The sequence below is a fragment of the Mus musculus genome, chromosome 9 (genome assembly GCF_000001635.26).
Source record: "Mus musculus strain C57BL/6J chromosome 9, GRCm38.p6 C57BL/6J".
NCBI lineage: Eukaryota > Metazoa > Chordata > Mammalia > Rodentia > Muridae > Mus > Mus musculus.
This window is the reverse complement of record NC_000075.6, coordinates 64037895-64062103: the sequence shown is the minus strand read 5'-3', so window position 1 is coordinate 64062103 and position 24209 is coordinate 64037895. Positions and strand designations below refer to the sequence as shown.

The following is a 24209-nucleotide window of genomic DNA, read 5'->3' as shown; positions in this document are numbered from 1 at the left end:
CTGGAGTTATGTCAGAGCCTGTGTCTGCCAGTCCGAGGCTTGGTCAGTTATCCTCAATGGTCAATCAGACCAATAACAGTGAAAGCAGTTCAGTGTGGCCACATGAACAGAGGACCAAAGAGGTCCAGCACCCCTGAGTCCGTGTTCAGGGTCCTGCTGACTTGAGGGCCAGACGTTGTATGCATTCCTGAGCAGCTGTGGTCCTGATGTGGCCCTGCCCATCAGCTTGCCTCAGTTTCAGTCTGCCCTGCAAGATGGTTTAACAAGATGTCAAACCTACTCGAAATCTGGGGGAGACAAGCTGTCCTTCCGGCTGGTGCTAGGGTTTTAGCCCTTTCCTTGCCTTCAGCATGAGATCCCTGGAGGGGAATTCCAGGTTCTTGAGGTCCCTAAACAATCTCCCCAGATGACCCGTCACAGGCTGGCTAGCACCAGGCAGTCCCACAAGGCAATGGGTGTCTGAGGTCACTTATGCCTAGGTAGCAGCAATATTCCTGAGTTGGGAGTTGGCTGTCTTCAGAGTGGGAAGAGGAAACTTGAAGCTAGGGTTCCTTTAGGGGCAGAGAGGAAGAGCAGGGCTCTCTTTAGGGATCAGGTCAGAGGAGAAGGAGGGGGGCTGAGGAGATGGAGGACACCCTGGACAAGGGAGGAGTCATGAGTAGATTTGACCCCAGGGAGGTCAGAGCTGCCAAGGGCTTACTGGGAGGCATCGGGAGAGCCGAGGACAAGGCCCCACATCATTTTCATGGGCACCCAACACTCCCCTATCTGTTCCCAGTCCTTAATTCTACTTACCATGCAGTGGCAACAGAGCCCTTACAAACCCAAGCAGAGCACACAGCACTCCTGGCTTCTAAATACTCATCATCAGCATCCTCACCTGAACCTGCATCTCTCCCTTCCCTTTCAGGTTTCCCCTGCTCTTCACAGGGGGCCTCAGTTCCCCTAACTTAATGGCTCTCCTCAGGCTTCGGCTTTCCATAGGAGAGACCCACACCCTCAAACATTCTGATTTCCCTGGGGTCTCACTTTAGATATGCTTTTTACAGGAACCCTCTAGAACATGTCTTCCAGACCCCAGTAACTTCAGATTCCCATTTCATTTAGCCACGCACCATGGGAAAACCTCCTTCAGCCTCACTGTCCTCATTTGTACAACACAGGCCAGCTCTGCTGTGCCCTCCACAATGGCTGCCAGCACAGAGGTCCCTGCATTGAGAGGGACCAAGGAAGCCTGAACTTGGGAATGTAAGCAGAGAGAAGGGCTGGAGGAATCTACTATATGTAAGGGCCATTGTGCACCAGATGCTGAGAGGAGACTTGGAGGCTTGCGACCCTTGGAGGGTCAGAGGACTTAGCCAGGGTGACTTGTTTGTCTTCTAGTTCCAAATTGGAGGACAATGATGGCCACCTCTGGGCACACAGTGTGTGCTCAGTAGATGCTGGCTGCCCTGTACCCTCAAGCCTAAGGACAGTCCTTGGTGTTCTAGGGACTTGACTCCTCGGTCCAACAGATTCCTCAGGATTATGGTTCTCCAGCGACAGGAAGACCCTTGACTCCAACCTATACTCCTGGACCGCCTAGATTATACCGCTGTTACTTCCGCGGGCCCCTGGAGGCGGCAGAGTGAACACTGGGGTGGCCAGGGGCCCCGAGCGGCCGGATGTCTGAGCCTGGCCTCGGAGCCGCCTTATCACTGTCTGCCGCCCGCCGCCTGGCTCTCAGCTGTGCCGGCTCCGCGCTGGCGGCAGCGTCCCCCGGGGCTGTGCGCGGGAGAACTGGCTCACTGTCCCGCCGCTGTGCGACCTGGAAGCAGCAGAGTTGGACCAGAAGAGACCTAGGAAGGACCAGGAGGACGATAGAGTGGGTGAACAGTGTCCAGTCCCGGCACGTAGAAGAGATATTTGGAGTTCACTGACCAAGCCATTCTTGTTCTCAAAAGATCCTGCGCCCCGCCCCCAACCCCATGCCTGGAAAGGTGGCAGAAGTGAGGCCAGCTAGTCCCCATGGTGTCTGGCTCTGAGGTTAGCCTGCAGGTTAGGCTCCACTGAACTCTGGACTCCACTGGCGACCCTCTGGGCTGGATGAAGACAACCAGGTCTCCACATGCCCCTTGGCCTCTCTGATCTCAGCTTCACTCACCACTTTGGGTCTGGTGGCTCTGACCTCACTAAATGTCTTCCATTTCAGCCTTCAGGAACAGGGTCCCAGCCTGAGATCTGCAGCCCCTGAGGACACAGCCCTGGACCCTCTCCTCCAACACTGATGGAACCACTAAAGAGGGATGTTACTCATGTGTGTTAGTGAAGGCCTGGCAGCTCAATCACTGGGAAGGTTGAGGCAGGTTCAAGGCCTGCACGGGCTACAAAGTAAGATAAAGGCTAGCCTAGGAGACCTTTTCTTGAAACAAAAGTTAAAAACAGGGCTAAGTATTCTTAGGCGAGCATTTACTAGGCTCTAGAGTCAACCTCAGCTCTGTAAAAGCAAAACAGGAACCCACCAGCACAGAAGGGTGCTGGGTGGGACCTAGGGCTCCCTCCTTGAAGGGGGGCATGATGATGCTGAAGTTCCTCTCATCCTGTGAACCCACGAGGGCTCCTGACCCTCAGGAGAGTCTGAATACTTTCACAATCAGCAGCCCTGGCCAGGTTGGTTTCTGGTGTGTCAGATAGAGCAAGGGTGCAGAGCTGAGAGGACAAGCTAGAACTGGCCTTGTGGGAGTCCCAGGGAAGGAGAGGAGCTGGTGACCCCCGGGTGGGGACCAGGGGTAAGATTAAGGTATGGCGGCAGTGGTTCGTACCTGTAACTCAGGCCTGGGGGCAGGGTGGATGGTTTAGGTAGAAGGATTGCAGAGGTGGCTGGGGAGTGTGGCAAAGGGTAAGCTGGGCCCTGCAGAGCAGACTCTTACAGCCAAGATCAGTGTGGAGAATGGAGTTTATATCCCATGAAGTGCAAAATCACAACAGTCAGTGGCATGCCCATTTTACAGTTGGGCAAATGTGTCCCAAACTGGGAACATGAGCATGACAGGAATTATCCTACTGCCCAAGCCCCAGCTGCTGGGAATGGACATGTGGCGGTGCGAGCCTCCCCCACCTTCCTTTTTTCTTTTCTTTCTAAAAAAAAAAATTTTAAGGCAAGATCTTATGTACCTTATAAGGATAGCCCTGAACTTTCTATGTAGACAGGAATGACTTTACATCTCTAATCTCCCATTCTTTACCTCCCGAGTGCTGGGGTTATAGGCATGCACCACACCTACCACGTCCAGGTTACTGAGTAGATTACCTAGGGCTTTATGTATGTTAGACAAGCACTCTCCCAACCAAACTACACCCCCAGCCTCAATTATGCTTTTATGGACAGAGTTAGAGGTCCTAAGCGGTGCCAGGCTTGGCCACACTCTCCTCCTTCCTAACACGACACCCTTTGCTTGTTCCCAGGCCAGGAGCTGGTTAAGACCACAGACTTCTCTTGTCCTCCAGGACTCTTGCTTCACGGGGCCAGGGCTGGGGCCAGGAGTCTGTATTATCAGCAAGCATCTTGGCTGGTCTGGGTTGTTGCTCACCCCCAGGCATTTGGGGCCCTGCAGACTCTTTTCAAGCTCACCCCAAAGGCACACACTCCCCGCCCCCTGCACTGCACACTCCCTGGCCCTTCCTCTTCAGGCTCCCTTTCTTGCAGAAAAGTGAAAACACATGGTTTCCTGGGCAACCACATCCCTCCTCCCTGCTTTCCCTGAGACCTCCCAGCAACTGCCTCTGTGACTCTGTGTGGTTCAAAAGAATATTTCAAATCCCAGCCTCCATGGGCATGATCTAACAGAGGCTCATCCCTCTCAAACTCTGCTCTCTGAGGGGCCACAGGCCTGAGCCTCTCAAGCCTGTAGGCACGGGATCTTGGAAAATGGTCCACACCATCACCTTGATTACCCATAGGCCCATTCTGCTTACCAGCTCTCACTGAGACAGTCGTTGCTATGTGGCCTTAGGGGCTTGTTTAGCTGGGGAGGTTAGAGCTCAGAGAGAGAAGGAAGTCATAGGGCACACAGCAAAACTGGTGTGACAGGGCACCAAACTGGGGGAACGGAGGGCTAATAGAGTACCTACTTGTCTGCCGGACATAGAGTTGGTGTCCTTGGAGACTAACCCTGTAAAAGCAATGTATGTGTACCGCATGCATGTGTGCTACCAGTAGAGAAGAGGGTGTCAGATCCCCTGGGACTGGAGGTATCAAGTTATAGATGATTACAAGTTGCCATGTGGGGGTTGGGAATCAAACTTTGGAGAAGACCCAGTTAACCATTAAGGCATCTCTCCAGCCCCTATACAGCTAATTCTTATTTATTTTTCAAGACAGGGGTTCCCTATGTAACAGCCTCAGTTGTCCTGGAACTCACTATGTAGACCAGGCTGGCCTCAAAGAGACATACCCGTCTCTGCCTCTCAAGTGCTAGGATTAAAGGCATGGGCATCACTGCCAGTCCCATAAGGCCGATTCTTTTTTCCATATTCTAACGGAGAAACTAAAACTCAAAGAGGTGAAGTACGTTACCTTAGGCCACCCAGCAAGTGAATGGCATGGTCAAAGACTATTTCCTCACTAAAGCCATCACCTTTCTTCCAGAGCCTACCATTCTCTCCAGATTAGGCAGAGACAGAGAGAAGTCATAGGTGCTGAGGTCCCTGCCTGATGTTGACCTTTTTTTTTTTTTTTGCTAAGAAAATTTAACTAGTAGTCTCTGGGGGCTCCAGATGCGGGCCTCTCTCCTGCCTACTCTTAGCCCAGATCCCCAGATCAATATTTATATACCTCCCAGGGTTGGGATGTATAGGATGTATAGGTTGGTGAGCAGACATGAGCTAATTTTGTTCTTCAGGCCATCTTTCTGAGCCTCGGTTTCCCTACTGGTTTTGTTCATTTGTTTTGCTTTGTTTTGGAAACAGGGTTACACTATATAGCCTAAGCCGGCCTTGAACTCATGATGTGCCTGTCTTAGCAGCCCAAGTGCTGGAACTAAAGGAGTTTAGGTGTTTGTGATAGAAGACACCAAACGCACAAATGCATATTTAGAAATGTGCTATGACAATTCCTCCATAAGCAATTAGGAGTCTGTGGGTCATTTGAGTGGCCTGTGTCATGAGCTGTGCGGGAGACAGGTGAGTGCTTGGGCGTAAATTTATGTGTGTAGAGTGAGTGTGGGTGACTGCATGTACAAGTGTGTGTGATCAAGCTGAGGGTGATGTGAGGTCAGTTCACTGTACAGATGAGGGTGATGTGAGATCAGGTCACTCTATCTGCTGTGGGGTCACTGTGACAGTTTATCTCTGTTGGGGCATGTGTATGTGAGTCTGGGTACACTTTGAGCTGTCTGGTGGTATGTTGTGTGTAGTCATGTGTGTGTACACATGTGTGATTTTGTATGTTACTATTCCTGGTCTGATCAGGCATTGGTTGGGCACAACCTTCCTCCTCAAGTTCCCCACAAGGGTGGGAATGAGAGATAGAAGAGTGGACCCTAGGGGATACCCATGATGGCAGCAGGAGGCTGGAGTACACTTCCTTATAACCAACTTAGGGACTTCTTATTGGTACTGGCTTTTCTCTCTGCTGGGGAACTTGGGAGGATGTGGGGATGTGTTTTCCACTGTAGTCGGGTCTCTTTGGGGGAGAAAACGCCCACAAGGAGAGCGAGAACACTCCCAAAAGGCAGAGTTTTATTGAAACTTTTTATGATGCGCACACCAGCTAGAAGATGTTCTAATTTGCAGCAGGTTTTTCTCAAGACCTCTGCTTTCTGAGTCCAGAAATGAATGGGGCCAGAAGCAGCTTAGTGCAAACGCCATGCCATGCCAGGCTTGTCCCCTCACTCACAGGGTCAGCTCTGCCCACTTTTGCTCCAGGTGGATGGGCAAGAACTGCTGGAGAGCTGGAGCACTGAGGGGAGCAGGGAAGGCTGGGGATAGGCAGGTCATTATGGTTCCTTCTCAGGAAGCCAGAGCTTTTCCTCTGGGCCTTTGGCAACTCCAGTTCCATTGGAGGGGTAGTAGGAAGGGAGGGTGCTTTAGCCTCAGCCTTCTGAGGATGCCTCTGTCAGAGCTGGAAACTGAGGCACAAAGAGCTTATAAGCATAGCAGATGGGGCCTGGGACCCCCTACCATGCGGCTTGCTTCTTCATCTGACAAGCCATAGTGGTCCTTCTGGGCTCCTCTGACCAGAAAAGCTCAGGGGATACACAGGTGAGGAACATGGTGTGGGCCAAGTGCAGGGAGGTAAGCTCAGTTAGTATGCACTGGCCAGTGAGGTCAGGGAGGACTTCCTGGAGAGGGTAGCATTTCAGTGGTGGAGGGGCTCAGCTTGCAGGGCTGCCCGGCAGGGCACATACAGGTATGGTCAAATCAGGGGTAATAAACATGTTAGCACTTACACATTTGAATAAAAATCTTCCAATCTGAGGGCACACCAGGGACCCCACTGAAACTGCGAATGCACATCGTGATTGTCATGAAACAGGGCTAGAGATCCCTAAGACTGAGCTGGCGTCCCTTGCTTTGTGGCATAGGATGGGGGCGGCAGCTGGCGGCTAGACTCCAGACTGGGCCAACAGGCCTGCGGCTCAACACGTCCCTTCTATTCCACAAGGACTTCCTGGGAAGGATCAGGGCCTCTGTGCAGTTCCTGTTCCCAGCGGCTCACAGTCGCCAGGCCCAGGGAGACAAGACGTGCATGAGCATGGTGGGGCAGGGAACAATATGGAGAGGGTGGAGGAGGGCCACAGGAAGCAGGGGCAGGGACAGCCAGGAGCGGAGCCTGCCTGGGGCTTGGGGGTCACTCTGGGACTGTGACTTGATAAGGTAAGATGACCACAAAGAAAACTGGACCAGTGAGGAGCCAAGTGGCCCATATCATACGGGAAATCCAGGACAGGGTCAGCCATTAGTACTGGAATCCTCACACCTACTGTAGCCAGGATCTTAAACAGGACCAGACCAACCCACTGTGGCCCCCAAATTGTCGTCATAGGTATAATGATCCTGACCTCACAAAAGTGAGATGCCACAGCTAATTTATTTAGGGACATGGCTGAGCCAGGATAAGCCACAAGCCAGTCTGACGATACAGTTTTTTGTCACCTCTGGCCTTCTGCCTGGCAGTAATACCCCTAGCAACTCCTAGCAACTCCTACATATACCTGTGTTCACGCCCAGGGCCTCTTAGTGGGCCTTAGATTGCTGCCTTCAAAGCCAGCATCTCCACCCCTCACCATTCCTCCTCCAAAGATCCCCAGCAAGCTAGGCATAGTCGCACATGCCTCTAATCCCAAAATTTGGGAAGAAGGAGCAAGAGGTCTGAGCCTCAAGGTTATCCTTGGTTACATAGAGAGTTAAGGCTAGCTTGGGCCATCAGAGACACCATCTCAAAAGCAAACAGACAGATAGACCAACCAAAACAAAACAAAGGACCTCTAACAAATAAGGCTATTTTGTCACCAAAGCAGAGTTGAAGAACGTGTCTGAAGACAGGGGATGATGTAGCATTTGCCTAACATAGAAAAAGCCTGAAGTTCAACTCCAGGGACTAAAGAAAAAAAAGTCTGAAATTTGAAGGAGGGACAGGTCTCGATTCACAAACACAACAAGAAAACTGTACATCAAATTAATAAGCAGACTAAAAATCCCATTTGCTGCAGGACTGGTAGGTATAGCCCACTTCATTCTGAGTGGGTGAGGGATGCAGGATGCCTTCTGAGTACCTGTGTGGTGAATTGTGATGGAGAGGTTTTCTGGACTGGTGTTTCTGTGACCCTGAACCAATCACTTGACCTCACTGAGCCTCTGATTCTTCAGTAGTAAATTGGAGTTGTAACGGTTTGGTTTGCTTAAATCAGGTAGAGGGTAAAGCACACTGGGGGGTGGGAGGTGGGGTGGGGAGAGGATTTTTAAAGCCTCAAAGAGCCTGATCCACTCAGAGTCCAGTGACACTCCATTGACAGAGTCTTTTTAGGTTGCTCTGCCCAATTTCAGGAAGCCCTTTATTGGCTGGAAATGTCTTCTTGAAAACAAACAAAAACCAACCCCCTAGCAATTATTTACTTCATTTGGAGCGGAGGGCAGTGTGTGTACTTGTCACCGTGCACAGGTCGGGGGTCAGAGGACAACTTGTAGGAGCTGGTTCTCTGCTTCCACTGTGGGTTCTGGGTTTGTGAGGTTTGGTGAGGAGTGCCTTCACCAGCTGAGCCATCTCCGTGGCTATGGAAACTTTTCAGGATGAAGGAATGTTGGAGACAGCCTTAGAGATAAGGCTGAGCAGAGCCAGCGGCTTCTAGTGTGTGGAGGGGACAGGGTGGGGTGGCGGGTGGGGAGTGAGGGAAAGGTGATTTGAAGACTTCAGCTCCATCTCCTTCAGCTCATCCCCAGCCTAATGGAACAATGACCATGGGCACTCAGCCTCAGGCATTTTGGGCGCAGCCACCTTCCCCTCCTCTCGTCGACCTGTCTACCAGTGTCCTGGAACCTGACTCAGATTCATCTCTGTTTCTCTCATTAAAAATAAATAGGAAGCGCCACTGAGATGCAGTTGACATACTCTGACGGTGGATGTGTGACCTGGAATGTCCAAAGCGATACGTTTGGATGTATGTTTGTGCTCATGAGGTCATCACTATGATCAGGGAATCTGACATGCCCAGCATTGCCACATTCCCCAATGCCAGTCTGGAATCCGACCTGTCCTCCCTGCAACTCACCCCACCCCACCCTGTCCCCATGGCAGCACAGAGTGGCCCTCCTGTAACTAGACATTGGTTACCTTGCATTTTCACGAATCCTGTGCAGGTTCGGCGAGGTGGTTCAGTGGTAAGGGAGCTCTTCACCAAGCCTTATTAGGATACAGGTTTGATCCCCAGGACCTACGTCTTTGAAAGAGATAAATAACCAACTGCACACAATTGTCCTCTGACCTCCACAGGGGTGAAATCCATGCCCCTCGCACACATTAAACAAGTGTAAAAACATGTAAATGTGTGTGATGACACACACTTTTTTTTTAAATCATCTATTTTTACTTTATGTGTATCAACGTTTTGCCTGCATGTAAGTGCTCTACTGTGTGTCTGGTGCCAAAAAAAAAAAAAAGCAAGACAAGGAGCAGATCACCTGGAACTGGAGTTTTGGATGGTGATGAGCTACCATGTGGGTGCTGGGGATGAAACTGGGGTCTGTAAGTACTCTTAATTCTCAGCCACTGCTCCAATCACAGGGCACACTTGGGATCCCAGCACTAGGGAGGCCGAGGGAGATCTGGAGTTCAAGGTGAACAAAGTAGAGGATGGGAAGTGAGCCGGTCAGAGCAGAGCCCATGGCTTGGTGGGTAGAGGTGTTTGTGGTGCCAGCCTGACTCCTGGAGTTCAATTCCTAGAACCCCTCTTCATCCCACCCCACAAGCCAGATTCTGTGGCCTGCATCTAATGCTAGCATTCCTGTGACAAGATGAAGACAGAAACAGGAGAACTGACAGGACGCTCATAGGCCAGCTAGCCTGGAGTGTGCAGTGTAGCCCATAAGAGACAATGAGAGAGCTTGCCTCAACAAGGTAGAAACTGAGAAACAACTCCTGAAAGTTGACCTCTGGTCTCTACATGTCACAACATACAAGTGCCTGCACACACACATCTCACACACACACATCACATACATACACATGCTAATATTTCAAAAGTCAAGTTATAAGAGTAAAAACCATAAAGATATTAAAAATCATACCAGCAAGAAAAGACATCATTATAGACTCTAAACATGTTAAAAAGATTAAGGCATATTTTGCTGGACACATGTCAATACAAATGCAACATTTCTTGAAAGGCATTATTTTCCAAAACTCACTCAGGAGAAACAGGTAGTACTTTGGGGCTGGTGAGATGGCTCAGTGGGTAAGAGCACCCGACTGCTCTTCTGAAGGTCCAGAGTTCAAATCCCAGCAACCACATGGTGGCTCACAACCATCTGTAACAAGATCTGACGCCCTCTTCTGGAGTGTCTGAAGACAGCTACAGTGTACTTACATATAATAAATAAATAAATCTTAAAAAAAAAAAACCCAAAACAGGTAGTACTTAGAAGTCCAATAACTTCTAAGAACATTGAAGAGATCAGGAAGCAAGCAGCAAGTATTCATTGGGCTTTTCATACGGGGCATACGTTGGGTGAGGGTCAAGTGCAGAAGAATGCATGACCATTTGTCTTTGTGGCCATTTCTGCCTCGAAAGAGCTGAGCTCCCCATCTGATGGATGATGTCATGTAGGAGATAAAACAGCAGCGTCTGCCACAGAGGTGTAAGGACGAATCAATTGGACTGGGGAGCCAAGGACCTCAAGAGAGACACAGTAAATATGTACAGTAGCTGCATACTTTCATTAGAATTGTAATAATGAAATACTACCTATTTGGGTGGTTTAAGTAGCAATTTAAATTTCCTACAATACTAGAGGCTGAAAGCCCAAGGGCAGGGAAGCTGGTTTTCTTAGAAGCCTATTTCCCTGGCTGCAGGTAGCCAGCCTTTTGCTAGCCTTTTGCTATCCTTCCATGAGATCCTTGCTATGGGTACTCATCCCATAACTTCTCTGGTTATCTAAACTCCCTCCTGTCCAAGGACACTACTCAGTTTGAATGGGAGTCCATGATAAGGGCCTCATTTTGTCTTAATGACCGTGTGTGTGTGTCTGTCTGTCTGTGTGTGTGTGTTTTCGGGATGCACATGTGTGTACCTGTGAAAGCCAGAGGGCAAACTTGGATTTCATTCCCTGGGCTCTGTTCATCTTGTTTTCCAAAGCAGGAGTCTCTTACTGGCTAAGAACTCACTGACTGTCCGGACTGCTGGCCACAGAGCCACAGGGATCTCCCTGACTCTGCCTCTGACACTGGAGGAGTTTCATGTGTGTACCACCATGATGATGTCTGCTTCTACATGTATTCTGAGGATCAAATTCAGTTTCAAGGTACAGGCAAGACAAACACTACTAACTGAGCCACCTCCCCAGCCTCCATAACAACTTCTAAACAGCCCCTACTTCCAAGTACAGCCCAGTTCTGAAGTACTAGATGCCAGCCAGTCAGTCAACATGAACTTGGTGATGCCACAATTTTGCTTATAACAAAATCCAACGGCTATCAGTGCTCATCCCTGGGCTGAGGGGATAGACTTGGAACTTCCAGGAAGCTGGAAGCATTCCAAGAAGATTTCCTGGAAGGGAAACTTCAAATCTTGGTCAAAAGGGAATCAGAAGGAAAGACTGGAAATTCCAGGCAAATGAAACAGCAAGAACACAAGCCTGGAAACAGGACGCGTTTCAGGAAAGATAAGCTGGTGACTGTCTGGATGAGTCACGGGCAGAGTCTCCCAGAAGGTAACGTTGTGAAATGCCTTGGATGTTGGAGAGGCTCGGGGCTTGATTCTGCTTCAATAAGGACCCATTGAGAACATCTGAGCTCAAGAAAGAGGAGGGTTGTACTTTGGGCCAGAATCAGGGAAATCGCTGTGTGGAGCAGGCTTGCCATTTAGAGCATGCGACAGAGAAGCCCCTGGCTTGCTGATTACACACGGCTGGAGTCGCCACCAAGTTTTTGATTCAAAGTGCCTTGATAGCCCCTGAGCGTATTTTGGATTTTGTTTTTTGCTTTTTTTTTCCCTTCGCCCAACTTCTCAGGGCTGCTACTCTTGATGGCCCGTGAGATTTAGGAAGCACCGGAATTTTACTAGGCAGAGAGAGCAGAGTCCCGGCAGGCAGAGGTGTGGCTGCTCCTCTCCCCTCCTGACTAGGCAATCACCCTGGAGGACAGCAAGGCCAAGGCCTCAGGGGAGGTGGCGCCAGTTCTGGAGAGTCATCTTGTGTCTGGTTGCCATGGCATCCGGCACTGCATAGGAGGGCCAATCCGGCTCCCCCGCCGGAAATAGGGTGATCACCTGGCCTCCGCGCTTTCCACAGCGCCGCGGGGTTTTCTGTTTGTTTGGTTTGGTTTGGAAGCAAACACCAAATAGTTAAACTTCCCGGAGCTTGTATCCGGCAGAACAATTCTACGGAAGATACTTTCCTTTTCAAGCTGGGGGCCGTTGAGTCTAAGCTCGTCTTGGCTCCGCTTGGTTTGGCCCTTTTACTCCGGCCACGCCCACTCCAGTCCAAGCTGGCCTTCTCTGCCTTTGGCTGTGCTCACCTGCTACCTCGTGAAGAGCAAGGTCCCTGGAGTCCTGCTGCCCTTCCTGCTGGTCATGGGGAAGATCCTCAACTCCTTTGTAGTCATACCCTCACCTGAAGTTTGGGAGTAAGACACCACCTCCTCGGGTTGCTAGGAGGAGTAACTGAGGGTGAACTTGGAAATCCCCCGGATACTACAAAACAGTACAACGGGCACGTGAAGCTGCATTAACAGCTCTCATTATTTTTACCTTTGCTCTTTTGTAGTGGCTTAGTCACCGGCCTCACACGCTTTATTGATTTTTACCCACACTGGGTATGGTGGAGAACTGTGAGTTCAAGGCCAGCGTTGGCTGTGTAGTTTGAAGCCAGACTGCACTCCCTTAAGACTCAGCTTTGGGGGCGGAGCACTGGTGGCGCACGCCTTTAATCCCAGCACTTGGGAGGCAGAGTTTGAGGCCAACATGGTCTACAGAGTGAGTTCCAGGACAGCCAGGGCTACACAGAGAAAAAACAAAACAAAACAACAAACAAACAAAAAAAGACTCAGCCTTGGAAAGACATAAAACAAACAAAAAAATTCCATTACAGCTTAATTCAGAATAAAAAGAGAGAGACTATAATCCAATTTAAGAGAAATACAGTATACAGTGTCTGCTTAGCTTCAACCAGGCCCTCAAACCTTGCGTCCTGGCTTTCTAGGCCAGGATTTCTGCCTCCTACCCGTATCATCTCCTACCTAAGCACTCACAGGAAGTGAGAGATCAGGCAGAACACAAGCTGGCTCCTGCAGTAAACGGCTTCAAAAACTCCTTCTCTCTCATAAAATCCAGATGCATGCTTTCATGCTCAGGACTTTTACGCCCGACCTACACTGCCGCTTCCTGTTTAGTGTCTGCCACCAAGACTAAGGTGTCCCCTGGAATTTCTTAACCATTCCATGCTCTTTATATATGTCAGTCTCTCTGCTTGGGATCCTCTAAGCTCCATTTTTCTTTTTGTTGTTGTTTTGTTTTTTTTTTTCTTCCTCACTTTAAGAGAGATACCATCAAGACTGTAGTGTCCCACTGGGATTTCAATGTGAGTGTGTGTGTGTGTGTGTGTGTGTGTGTGTGTGTGTAAGCACTTAAACACTCAGTATGTAAGCTGTGAAGGCTCCGAGGAAGGCTATGGAGGCAACCAATGGGGCCTTTCTGCAGAGAAACTCTGTGAAGCATTACTTCCTTGGCTGCCCAGGTTCCTGTTCACACTGCGTCTACTCTGCCTCTTTTCTCCCCGGGTCACATCTCTTACTGAGCTCCCCAGGAAGAGCGGCTCTTCCCAGGGACTTCGTGGCCCATCCAAGCTAGCCAGGCCCGGCTCTACTTAGCTTCTGGGATCGGATTAGATCAGGAGTGTTCAGATGATGTGGCAGAAGACCTTGCCGGGGACTTTGATACATGGAGACATGGGAGACATGTAGTAACCTTGGCTATTTGGGGGTAGCCAAGTAGAGACTAAGTGACCCCAGGCAGCTTTGTTTCAAGGTGCAAAGAGCATGTGCTTCCTGTGGGGCCCAGGCCCCTCATCTTGCCCTAAGGGAGGATCTTTGAGGGGATTCAGCCTCTAGTTAGGTGAAGTGCCAGTAGGGTCCCAGGGCTTAGAAAGATGCTTGCTCTTCACATCCTCAACTGTGTGCTCTGTTTGCATCTGATCCGTTATTTACTTATTTCCTGTATATTTATCTGTGTCTCTCTGTGTGTCTGCATGTTTGTGAGTGTGCCCATGGAGGTTGGATGAAGGCATTGGATCCCCTAGAGCTGGAGTTACAGATAATTGTGAGATACCCACCACAGGTGCTAGGAACTGAACCTGGTTACTCTGGAAGAGTAGCAAGCGCTCTTACCACAGAGCTGTATCTCTGGCCCACAACCCCACAACTTATTTTTAAAATGTATATGTGTGGGCAGAGGGTACAGCTTGGCTGGTGCAATGCTTACCCAGCATATGTAAAGCCCTCACTGGGTTCAATCCCCAGCATCACGTCGTGCCTGATGCCCTTAGCTCTAATCAGAGCACTGAGGAGGAGTAGGCAAAAAGCATCGGAAATGCCAAGATAAGATCGTCCTTGGTTACTGTGGTGCTGTGAATATGAATGGCCCCCGTAGAATCTATTTGAATATTTGGCCCCAGTTGCTGGAAACATTTGGGAAGGATTAGAAAACGTGGCCTTATTGGAGGAGGCATGTCGCTATGGACTTGCTTTGAGGTTTCAAAACACCCACTCCAAGTGAGCTCTCTCTGTCTTGTGGAGTGTCTCAGGGGTCATCACTACGCCAACTACTCAGAAGGCAGGAGGAGCAGGTGTCCTAAGCCTTTTCTGCAGACATAGGACAGAGACTTTGGTTCACTTTGGTTGTTTGGGTCCCTCTCTCACTGGTCCAGTGCCTGAGACTACTCAGGGCTCTGGGAACATCTTGGAAATCAGTCCTGAATTATGATCTCAGACAAGGAAAAGGTGCCCCTGGAGAGGGGTGCCAACTCTCCAGGCTGTGGTTGTGCCTAGCTGAAGGCCCGAGAAGCTTCTGGGAAGGGGAGGTTGGGGTTTGGAAGCTGATCGTAAAGAGGGTCTAGATGCAGAAGCTGCATCTTAACACGCATCCTTCAATTTCATTCACCTGAGAGCTCTGAAGACGTCGTAGGTAGAGAAAGCGACTTACTGTCCAGCAAAGGAAATGATGATATTGTGACTAAACACAGAGAGGGGTGGATCCATCCTACGCCACCAATCTGAGAGCAGGCTGGGGCTGGAACTCAGAGCAGCTGGGTCAATCCAGGATTTCACTCATGGATATGTCCCATCAGCTAATCCCCAGGATCGATCCTCCCTCCCTCCCTCTTCCTCTCCCTCTCTTTCTCTCTTGTGTATGTATGGATGTCTGTTGGTCTCTCTGTGTATATGTGTGTGTGTACTGTGCATATTGATGCCACAGGCCAACATTAGATATCCTCTTCCTTCACTTCATTTTATTTTTAAAAGAATTTTTATTTTTACTTATGTGTCTCCATCTGTGTGTTTATACATGTGCGCAGGTGCCTGTGGAGGCCAAAAGAAGGCTCTCGCTCCCTTGGAGCTGGAGTTCCAGGAGGCTATGAGTGGTTTCACATGGGTCCTGAGAAGTGAAGTCAGCCAAGCGCTCTGAGCAGCTGAGCCATCTCTCCTTCCACATTAGCTTCTGATCACTCACTGAACCTGGAACTTGCTGTTTGGGCTACGCTGATCATCCAGCCAGTTCCAGGGTTCCTCCTGTCTCTGCCTTCCCAGTGCTTGGACTACAGGCACTTGCCATCACGTCTGGCCTTTCTGTGGCTCCTGGGGATCAAACTCATGCCTTTAGAGCAAGCACTTTACCCACGGAGCTGTCTCCCCAGTGTCACTCCCTGAGTAATAATCTACCTTGAGACTCCAGAGAAGATCCAGGACTTGACTTAGAGATGTACTTGGCCCTTCACTGCTTGCTGTGGGGCAGGTAGTGCCCAGCATAGAAAGACGGCTATGCTCCACTTTGAATCCCAGGTCTCGGAACTGATCTCAGGGCTCCTCTGCCCGGCTCTGTAATCTTGGCCAGTACATGTTCCTTCTCTTTCCTTCTCTCTAGTTTTCTTCTAGTATCCTTAGCAAGCTGCAAAATTGAGGCCACAGTGGACAAGACCTCTCACATAAAAGTTAGCTGTGAGCAAGTGACAGGGCTCAGTGAGTAAAGACACTTTACTGCCAGCCGGGCATGGTGGCGCATGTCTTTAGTCCCAGCACTTGGGAGGCAGAGGCAGGCGGATTTCTGAGTTCGAGGCCAGCCTGGTCTACAAAGTGAGTTCCAGGATAGCCAGGGCTATACAGAGAAACCCTGTCTCGAAAAACCAAACCAAACCAAACCAAAAATAAAAACAAAAAGACACTTACTGCTGATCCTAACAACTTGAGTTTGATTCCCCAGAACCACACGGTGGAAGGAGAGAACTGAGTGACACAAGTTGTCCTCTGACCCCAAACAAACGTCATGACACACATGTCCCTCCCAAATAAATAAAATGCAAACATTTTAACGTGGGCTCTGACCTAGAAAGACATGACACTGTGAGCCACACTGGGCTAATGACAAGGAAGTTGTCCTCTCGACCCTACTTGCAGTGGCTTTCTCTGAGCTCCCTCCAGGCCCTGCCGGAAGTTCTTTACTGCATTCAATTAATGGGGTGTGGACTGGAACATTCTGGAGGGAAGAGCATCCCCTGATTGTGGAGATGACGCTGGTGATAATGATGTCTTGCAAAACCATGAAGTTCAGATCCCTGTGTCTTTGAGAGCAAACAGGGCTTTATAGGCTATGACACCACTCTGACCTTGCTTGGCTTCTTCCGTGAATAGGCAGCCAGCTAACCACCCTGTACTAAGTGTTTAAGGGGCCCCAAGCCAGGGCAGACTCTAGATTCCCACTGCCGGGGAGCTGGGCGAAGCCTCTGAGCTTATCACCTCCAGGCTCCCCAGCAGGCAGACTGTCTCCGCTGCTGCTGAGAGAAGCTGATAAAGAGGACAGACCCTTGTGTTTACTGTGGCCCGGTCTGCAGAGGCAGGCCTCCCAGAGGCGGCCCTGTCTCCTCTGGGAACAGGCTGTCTGTTTGCCAAGATACCATCACATTCCTGCAGCCAGAGGCCACCCCAGAATGGGTGGGGGTGGGGTGGACAGAGGCGAAGGAAACGGGGACAGCTGCAGGCCTCTCTGTTCCCCTGGGACCAGTTCTGAGAGGTACGTTGGGGGGAATTCTCAGTTCTCAGCCTGTTAAGTGCATTGCAAAGCCTTGCAAAGGGAATTCACAGCCACTGTTGGCCTCATCACTCCGTAGTGTCCACCGGTGGTTGTGTCCAACCCATAGCCCAAGGGCTGCATGCTGTTGAGGCTACTTATGAATAGTGCCCAACACGAAGACATAAAGTTACTTAAAACATCACAAGTGTGGTTTTTTGGATTTTTTTTTTGGTAACTCTATTATGTGTTTCTTGACCACGAATTTTGTAGATGACAATTTCATGTCACAACATCCAAAGGCTGGACATGCCTGCACAGCTTCTAAGACATGTGCTCCCAACTGATTGGTGCCTATCTTCCAAACAGCTTTCCATTCAGGTAGTCAGGAGCCCTACAGGGTTTTGTAGGATGTTTGGCAAGATTGGGATGACATAGGGGCCAGAGGACGCTCCACTGGCCAGATCAGTTGACATTCATGGCCAGCCCTAAAAGGGTGTTTGCTGAGTGGCAAGTACTGACAAAAGCGGTGCAGGGGCAGGCGAGGGAGAAGGATTAGTGGGTAAAAGGCTTGCTGTCCACCGTGAGGACCAAGTTCAATCCCCAGCCGCCCATGCCAGTGTGCTTGTTCAAACCCAGTGTGGAGAATCAGACACAGGAGGATCCTGAGCTCCGCAGCCACCAAGTCTAACAGAAGCAGGAAGCTTCAGACAGCGAGAGACACATTGCCTCCAGAAACAACGTGGAGAGGGAGAGTGGGAGACACTGAGCTGAGAAGTCAGACAGATTCCCTGGGAGGCAGACAGACAGGGAGAGCATCTTGTGCTATGATAAAGTGTTGGACTTCCTACTTCCCGCATAACTGACTCTTCCTCGCCCTGCTGACCTGAGACAAAAGCCTAGTAGCTTAAAACAAAGACCTGGCATGGCGTTCCTTTCACCAGTCAGGCTCCCTTTGACCATGGACCAGTTAGCCAAGTTCAAGACTAACTCAGGACTTGTTTAATCCCAAAGTTGTGAGGCCATCAGCTTTCCTGTCTTTGTTCAAACTGACCAATCCTAAATTAGGAAGATCCCTCCAAACTACTTATATCTTCCAGCTGTCTGGGCTTCAGCTTCCCAAGGCCCTCTTCCACCCTCATGGGGCTCTTCGCTCAATGCATTGCTGTGTGTTTCCCACCCCTAATAAGAGCCTTTCTTCACCAGCTGATTCTGTTTGCTGTCTAGGATTTCCCCTGACAATATTTGTTATCCTGAAGATGTTTCTTGCCTTTTAACTTTTTAGCTGGCAGAAATAAAAATGAACCCGATCAAGACCCCCTAGACTGTAACATGACATCAATCTCCAGCCTCCACACAAACACACCCATACGTACATGCATACATCACATACCACACACAGACATAGGTTTATGAACTTGACAACCCTTTGGAAGCAGGTCACCATCTTATTACATAGTTGAGGATGTGGATCAAAGCCAGGGTAAATTCTCTGAGTGAAATAGCGCATACTCAGGAAGAAAGTGGGGGTGGGATTTAGAGCCTCAGTTACATTAAGCTGCCCTGCCAGCGCCAAAGGTGAATGGTTACAGCCCCATCGGGCTGAGCAAGGTCACAGCAGAGATGGGCAGCTTCAAGGAGAACTGGCTTTGGAGCTGGGCCCGTGTTCTATTGCTTGGGCCAACGCTAGGGTAATCCTGCAGTGGACACTGAACTCCTGAGCCTACTTTTCCTCCTAGGATATTGTACAGCGGTGTTATATACCCTTATCCTCCTAGCTAAATTGCCAAGGTCTTCAGGAGTTTGGCTTGGATTGCTCACAAAAGATCCCTACAGCTGGACTCTTGATGTTTCCTCATAGAAGGAAGAGGCAGGTCCCTGTCTGAGTGGCTAGCCATGCCTCCCCACCAGTTGTATACAATTCCATCCTAATTACCTGTGTAGCCCTAGGCTCTCTGGGCAGGGCTAGTGTTTATAGCCAGTGAACAACCAAGGAAGTGACTCCATCTGTCTCTACCTCCATAGGGAAGCCATCAGCCCTGCTGGGTGCTGCCCTTACAATGTGGCTGTTTTAAGGTCACCTTGGCTCCCGAATGTTCTCGGAAGTAAGCCTAACTACTTCCCCAAGGCAACACTGGTAGAATGGAATTTTGGTTTGTGACTGGGGTAGATGTTGCTGGTTGTACCTCCAGCTCCAGGGTAAAAAAAGTCTCAGCAACGCGCAGTTAGGGGGGGGGGGGTGTGTGTGCTCTGGGTGAGGATCTATCTGGTAAGGAGCAGGCGGGTTGTCTTTGCAGAGCCAGTGGAGAGGTGGCTCTAAGTGGAAACTTCAGGAAGGCACCTGTTAAGAGAGACCCATCACTCAGCGATGGAAAACAGAGGAGTGGTGGCTTCAAGGGAGGTGGAGTGAGCGGTTGAGACCCTGGCTTTTGAGTTGGGTGGATTTGAATTTAGATTTACTATCCAGCCCCTCCCCCACCCCCTTTTGAACGCTGCTGGCTGAAGACCCCAGGGTCGTCCGTGGACCGACTGCCACTGAACTACATCCAGCTTTCTTTGTGCTTATTTGGGGACTGAATCTCATGTATTAGCTGCTTTTCTTGTTGCTGAGACCAAATGTCTGACAAGAGCTACTTTGGGAAGGGTTCGCTTCGGCTCGGTCTGGAGGTGCTGAGGGTGCACTCCATCATGGCAGAGAAGACCTGGCCGCTGAGGCAGGTGGTCACGTGGTACCCACAGTCTGGAAGCAGAGAGAGGTGGAATGTGCTCAGCTACACTTCCTTCTACTGAGTTCAGGGACTCCTGCACATGGAATGGTTCAGCTCACGGTTAGTATGAGGCTTCCCACCTCAGTGAACCCACTCGAGAAACTCCCTCCCAGGTGTAACCAGAGGTTTGACTCCTACAGGATTCTAGAGCAGGGGTTCTCAACCTGTGGGGTTCACATATTAGATTATTACATTACAATTCATAGCAGTCGCAAAATGACAGTTATGAAGTAGCAGTGAAAATAACTTTATGCTTCGGGGTCACCACAGCGTGAGCAACTGTATGAAAGGGTCATACAGCATTAGGAAGGCTGAGGACCGCTGCTCTAGATTCTGTCACGCTGATAATCAATATTAACTAGTCTCACCAAACTTTCTAGGCAGGCTGACTTTGAACTTGCTATCCTCTTGCCTCAGACTCTTGAGTAACTGGGATGACAGGCATACACTGCCAGGACCAGCTCAATATCCAGCACGTGCTCTCTGTGAAGCCTTGGGGAGCGACTTAGCCTCTGAGTTTATAAAATGAGATCTCAATATGGGAAGCTCCCCCCAAGGCATGCACAGACAGGATGGTTGTTTAGAGAACTTTAGAGAGAAGTTGGGTGAGGGGTTCTGGCAAGGCATACAGTAAATGCCCTATAAATGTGCCCGTGGACATCATTCACAAGGACCTAGGGGTGAGGAGGAGATGGGAGTTTGGCTGAATGATGGCCCAAAGACTGAGTCCCTGAAACCTGGGGATATGTAAGGTAACACAGTCAGGGAGAATAAAGGTAGGGTGGATCTGGGTTGTTAATCAGCTGACTCTGTCACAGAGAGATTGTCCTGGATCATAGGGAGGCTTGAAGTCACAAGAGCCATCCTAGGTGCAACAGTCAGAACCCCGTCAGAAGGACAGTCAGAAGGCGTGTGACTGATATTCTACCGGCCACTGTGGAGGAGACACGAGCCAGGCAAGGCAGGCCACCGCTAGAAGTTGGACAGGGCAAGTGGGTGAATTCTTTCTCCCCTCAAGCTTCCTCAAAAGCCCAGAGTTGGGCTGCTGAGACAGTTCGGCAGGTGAGGGCACTTGCAGCCAAGCCTGACAAACACAGTTCAGTTCCCCACACCTACAAGGGGAAAGGAGACAACTGGCTCTGGCAAGTTGTCCTTTGACAACCCCCCCCCCCCCACACACACACACATGCATGTTATGTCATGGAAGGCTTACTCCAAATAAGTAGATACAATGTAGTGTTAAAGAATAGGTGGGCAGCTCTGGCTACACTTAGATTTGAGCCCAAGGATACCCGTGCATTTCAGACTCTCAGAACTGGGAGGAAATGGATTGGGATTGCAGTAAAGACACTGTCTTTTTAATTTGTCACCACAGTGAAAGAAAAGGAAGCAGGGGCATTAAGCTTTGAACACCAGCAGGCTGGCAACAGGCAGAGGCCAAGGCAGGCAGGGTAGCTGGGAAGGATCAAAGGAGCCTCCATATCCTGACACTCCAGGACAGAGTTATCAGGAACAGGGGAAAACTGTGTGTCTCTTTGCAGAAATAAAGAAATGGACAGATTTCTCCAGTAGGGTCTGTGCCCTTGGTAATGGCTGAGCCTCTTCCTGGCAAGAGCTGGTGTCTCCCTCACCATCTTTTCAGTCTAGAATTGGATTTTTGTGTAACCTGCTTTGGCCAAACATTTGTAGGTTTGGAGCCTGGCCTAGGGAGAGGTTGCACACTCCTGCCACAGCTGGTTTTTTACCACCTGCTCTAGCCCAGGACCAAGCCTGGACGGACAGACATCTTTCGACATGGCCTCAATAACTCTTCTTCCCACAGCTCCTAGCAATACTGTGCCCAGTTACTTACTGTCTTCCACTGAGCATGGGCTGTACATTTCTAACACACAGTGTGCTGCATTGGCTGCTGTTGGCTGATACTTTAGGTACCAAAAGGGCTACAGAGCTCTCTTCCAGTCCCTGTTCCTGTCTCTCTCTCTCTTTCTCCCCTCCTTCCCTTGCTGGCTTTTCCTGGAGGATCATTGATGAGTAGGGTCAGGGAAGGGCTGAGGATAGCTCAATCAGAAGGCCCAGGTGGGGAGCTGGCTACAGCTTTGGAGAAGACCCGAGAGCTGCATCCTGGTGAAGAAGTAGCCCAGGCTGGCACTAGTCCATGCTGTTATATCATTTTAGTGAGAAAAGAAAAGGGAGGAAGCCCAGCCAGAGAGAGTGGAGTCGGGAGGGGGTGCCACAGAGAACTGAGAACCTTGGGAGAAGATGCAGAGAACTCTCAACATCCAGCAGGGAGTCTATGGAAGTATACACACACACACACACACACACACACACACACACACACACACACACAGTTCTTTTCTACACAGTTTTCTCTGTGTAGCCCTGACTGTCCTGTAACTTGCTCTGTAGACCAGGCTGATCTCAAAATCAGGAGATCCTCCTGCCTCTGCCTCCTGGGTGCTGAGAGGCAGCACAAGAGGCATGTGCAACCTCACCTGGCTTAGTTCCTGACTTTCCAAATGAGGTCACTCACTTGGTATCCTGTTCTGTCCGTATCCTTCTCTCCATTAGAGGTCTGTTAGGCATCCTCGACTGTTGAGATGAGCAGAGACAAAGAAGCTTAGTCAGAACTAAATCCCTGGGACCTGTCTGTGTGCCTGGCGCTTGGTTTGTGTTAGTGTAAGCATCATCTCCTTCCACAGATGAAGGCAAAGCTTGGTATATTAAAGTCATCCAGGTAGGAGGGCCCAGCTGGGGCCAGGACATCTAATTTCACATCCTGGACTCTAACCAGTTTCATTAGTTTGCATTCTATTGCTGTATAAGCAACTGGGGAAGAAAGGGTTTATTTGGCTATACTTCGTTGTCACAGTCCATGGTCAGGGAAGTAAGGGAAGGAACTTGAGGCAGAAACAGAAGTAGAGGAAGTAGAAGAATGCAGTGAACTCTCCATGGCCTGCCCTACCTGCTTGCTTGCTTTCTTTCTTTCTTTCTTTCTTTCTTTCTTTCTTTCTTTCTTTCTTTCTTTTTTCTTTTTTTTGGTTATTCGAGACAGGGTTTCTCTGTATAGCCCTGGCCTACCTGCTTTCTTATACCACCCAGGATGCCCTGCTCAGTGGTAGCACTTCCCACCTCAAATAATAATAATAATAATAATAATAATAATAATAATAATGCCTCACAGGCTTATCTGCAGGCTAATATTCTGGAAGCATTTTATCAGTTAAGAGTTTCTCTTCCTAGGGGCTGGAGAGATGGCTCAGCAGGTGGGAGCACTGGCTGTCCTTCCAGAAGTTCTGAGTTCAATTCCCAGCAACCTCATAATGGCTCACAACCATCTGTAATGGGGTTCAATGCCCTCTTCTGGTGTGTCTGAAGATAGCTACAGTGTAGCTTATGTCAAACTGACAAAAGAAACCTAACCTCTCTGACCTATCCTGCTTCCTTAGCCCGGGCAGTGCTGACCCCAATAGGGTGACCTCTGTGGAGGTAGGTGGAACAGGACCTGCCATTTTACTAGAATATGCTCGAGTAATCGGGTTTACTATTATTTCATAGCTGTGAGACTATAGGCAAGCTGGCTTGTCTCCTTGAGCCACGCTTTTTCAATAGACATGATAAAGGTTGAATAAGTTTAAAACCCAGTTTCAACCCTAAATTCTGGTCCTGAGGGGCAGTCTTTTAAATAATGTCTTTCTCTCTCCTCCTTCCCTTTCCCCTTCTTATCCTTTCCTGGGGGGAGTGATAGAGTCCTCACGGATATCAGTAAAAAGCAAGCTCACCAGAGGAAGAGTGTGCCCTCCCGCGTGCAGGGACTGACGTGTCCCAAGAAGCACAGAAACATCTACCACGTTTGCCATTGGCACATCTGATCGAATGAATAAATGACACGAAGTGCCAAGCCGACCTGCTTCCCCAGTGACAGCAGAAGTATAAGGGGATGGTGTCAACCCCACCCTGCTTCTATGTGTTGTACACAGAAGTGCTTAGCCCCATTATTAGTTCTGCTTACACTTCATTGGCCTGTGTTTCCAGACCACGACTGAGTTCAGAGGGCGTTTCCAAGCGGGAGGACTGGGGCATTGCAACCAATAGCCAGGGTTTAGGTGACCTTCTCAACTACGAATATTTTCATGGTTTTTGACCTTTCTGACACCAAGAAAGACCAGAGAGGGGCTGGAGAGATGGTTCAGTGGTTAAGAGTACCTGCTACATCTGCAGACCCAAGTTTAGCTTCCAGCACCTATGGTGGGATGCTCACGACCTCCTGTAACTGTCACTTCAGGGGACCCACAACGCCTGGCCTCCACAGGGCATACCATACTCGCATCACATACATCTGGCTTTTTTTTTTTTAAATTTTTTATTAGGTATTTAGCTCATTTACATTTCCAATGCTATACCAAAAGTCCCCCATACCCACCCACCCCCACTCCCCTACCCACCCACTCCCCCTTTTTGGCCCTGGCGTTCC

The 24209-nt window shown here is 49.7% G+C and overlaps 2 long non-coding RNA genes across 2 annotated transcripts, besides 1 other annotated feature; one reads left to right on the top strand and one right to left on the bottom strand.

The window, feature by feature from the left end:
- Nucleotides 1–8003: 8003 nt before the first annotated feature.
- 1110036E04Rik (RIKEN cDNA 1110036E04 gene) lies at nt 8004–12275 on the bottom strand. The gene is made up of 3 exons (NR_040713.1): nt 12209–12275; nt 8810–8915; nt 8004–8607 (listed from the first exon to the last, which is right to left on the bottom strand). It is a non-coding gene; the product is annotated as an RIKEN cDNA 1110036E04 gene (long non-coding RNA).
- Nucleotides 15155–17320: an enhancer, noted in NCBI's record as "VISTA enhancer mm69". NCBI's record gives its function as "enhancer in: heart[17/17]" and the evidence as "EXISTENCE:transgenic organism evidence [ECO:0001131][PMID:17130149]".
- On the top strand, nt 20639–23639 carry 1700055C04Rik (RIKEN cDNA 1700055C04 gene). The gene is made up of 3 exons (NR_040726.1): nt 20639–20797; nt 23185–23224; nt 23484–23639. It is a non-coding gene; the product is annotated as an RIKEN cDNA 1700055C04 gene (long non-coding RNA).
- The last annotated feature ends 570 nt before the right edge of the window (nt 23640–24209 follow it).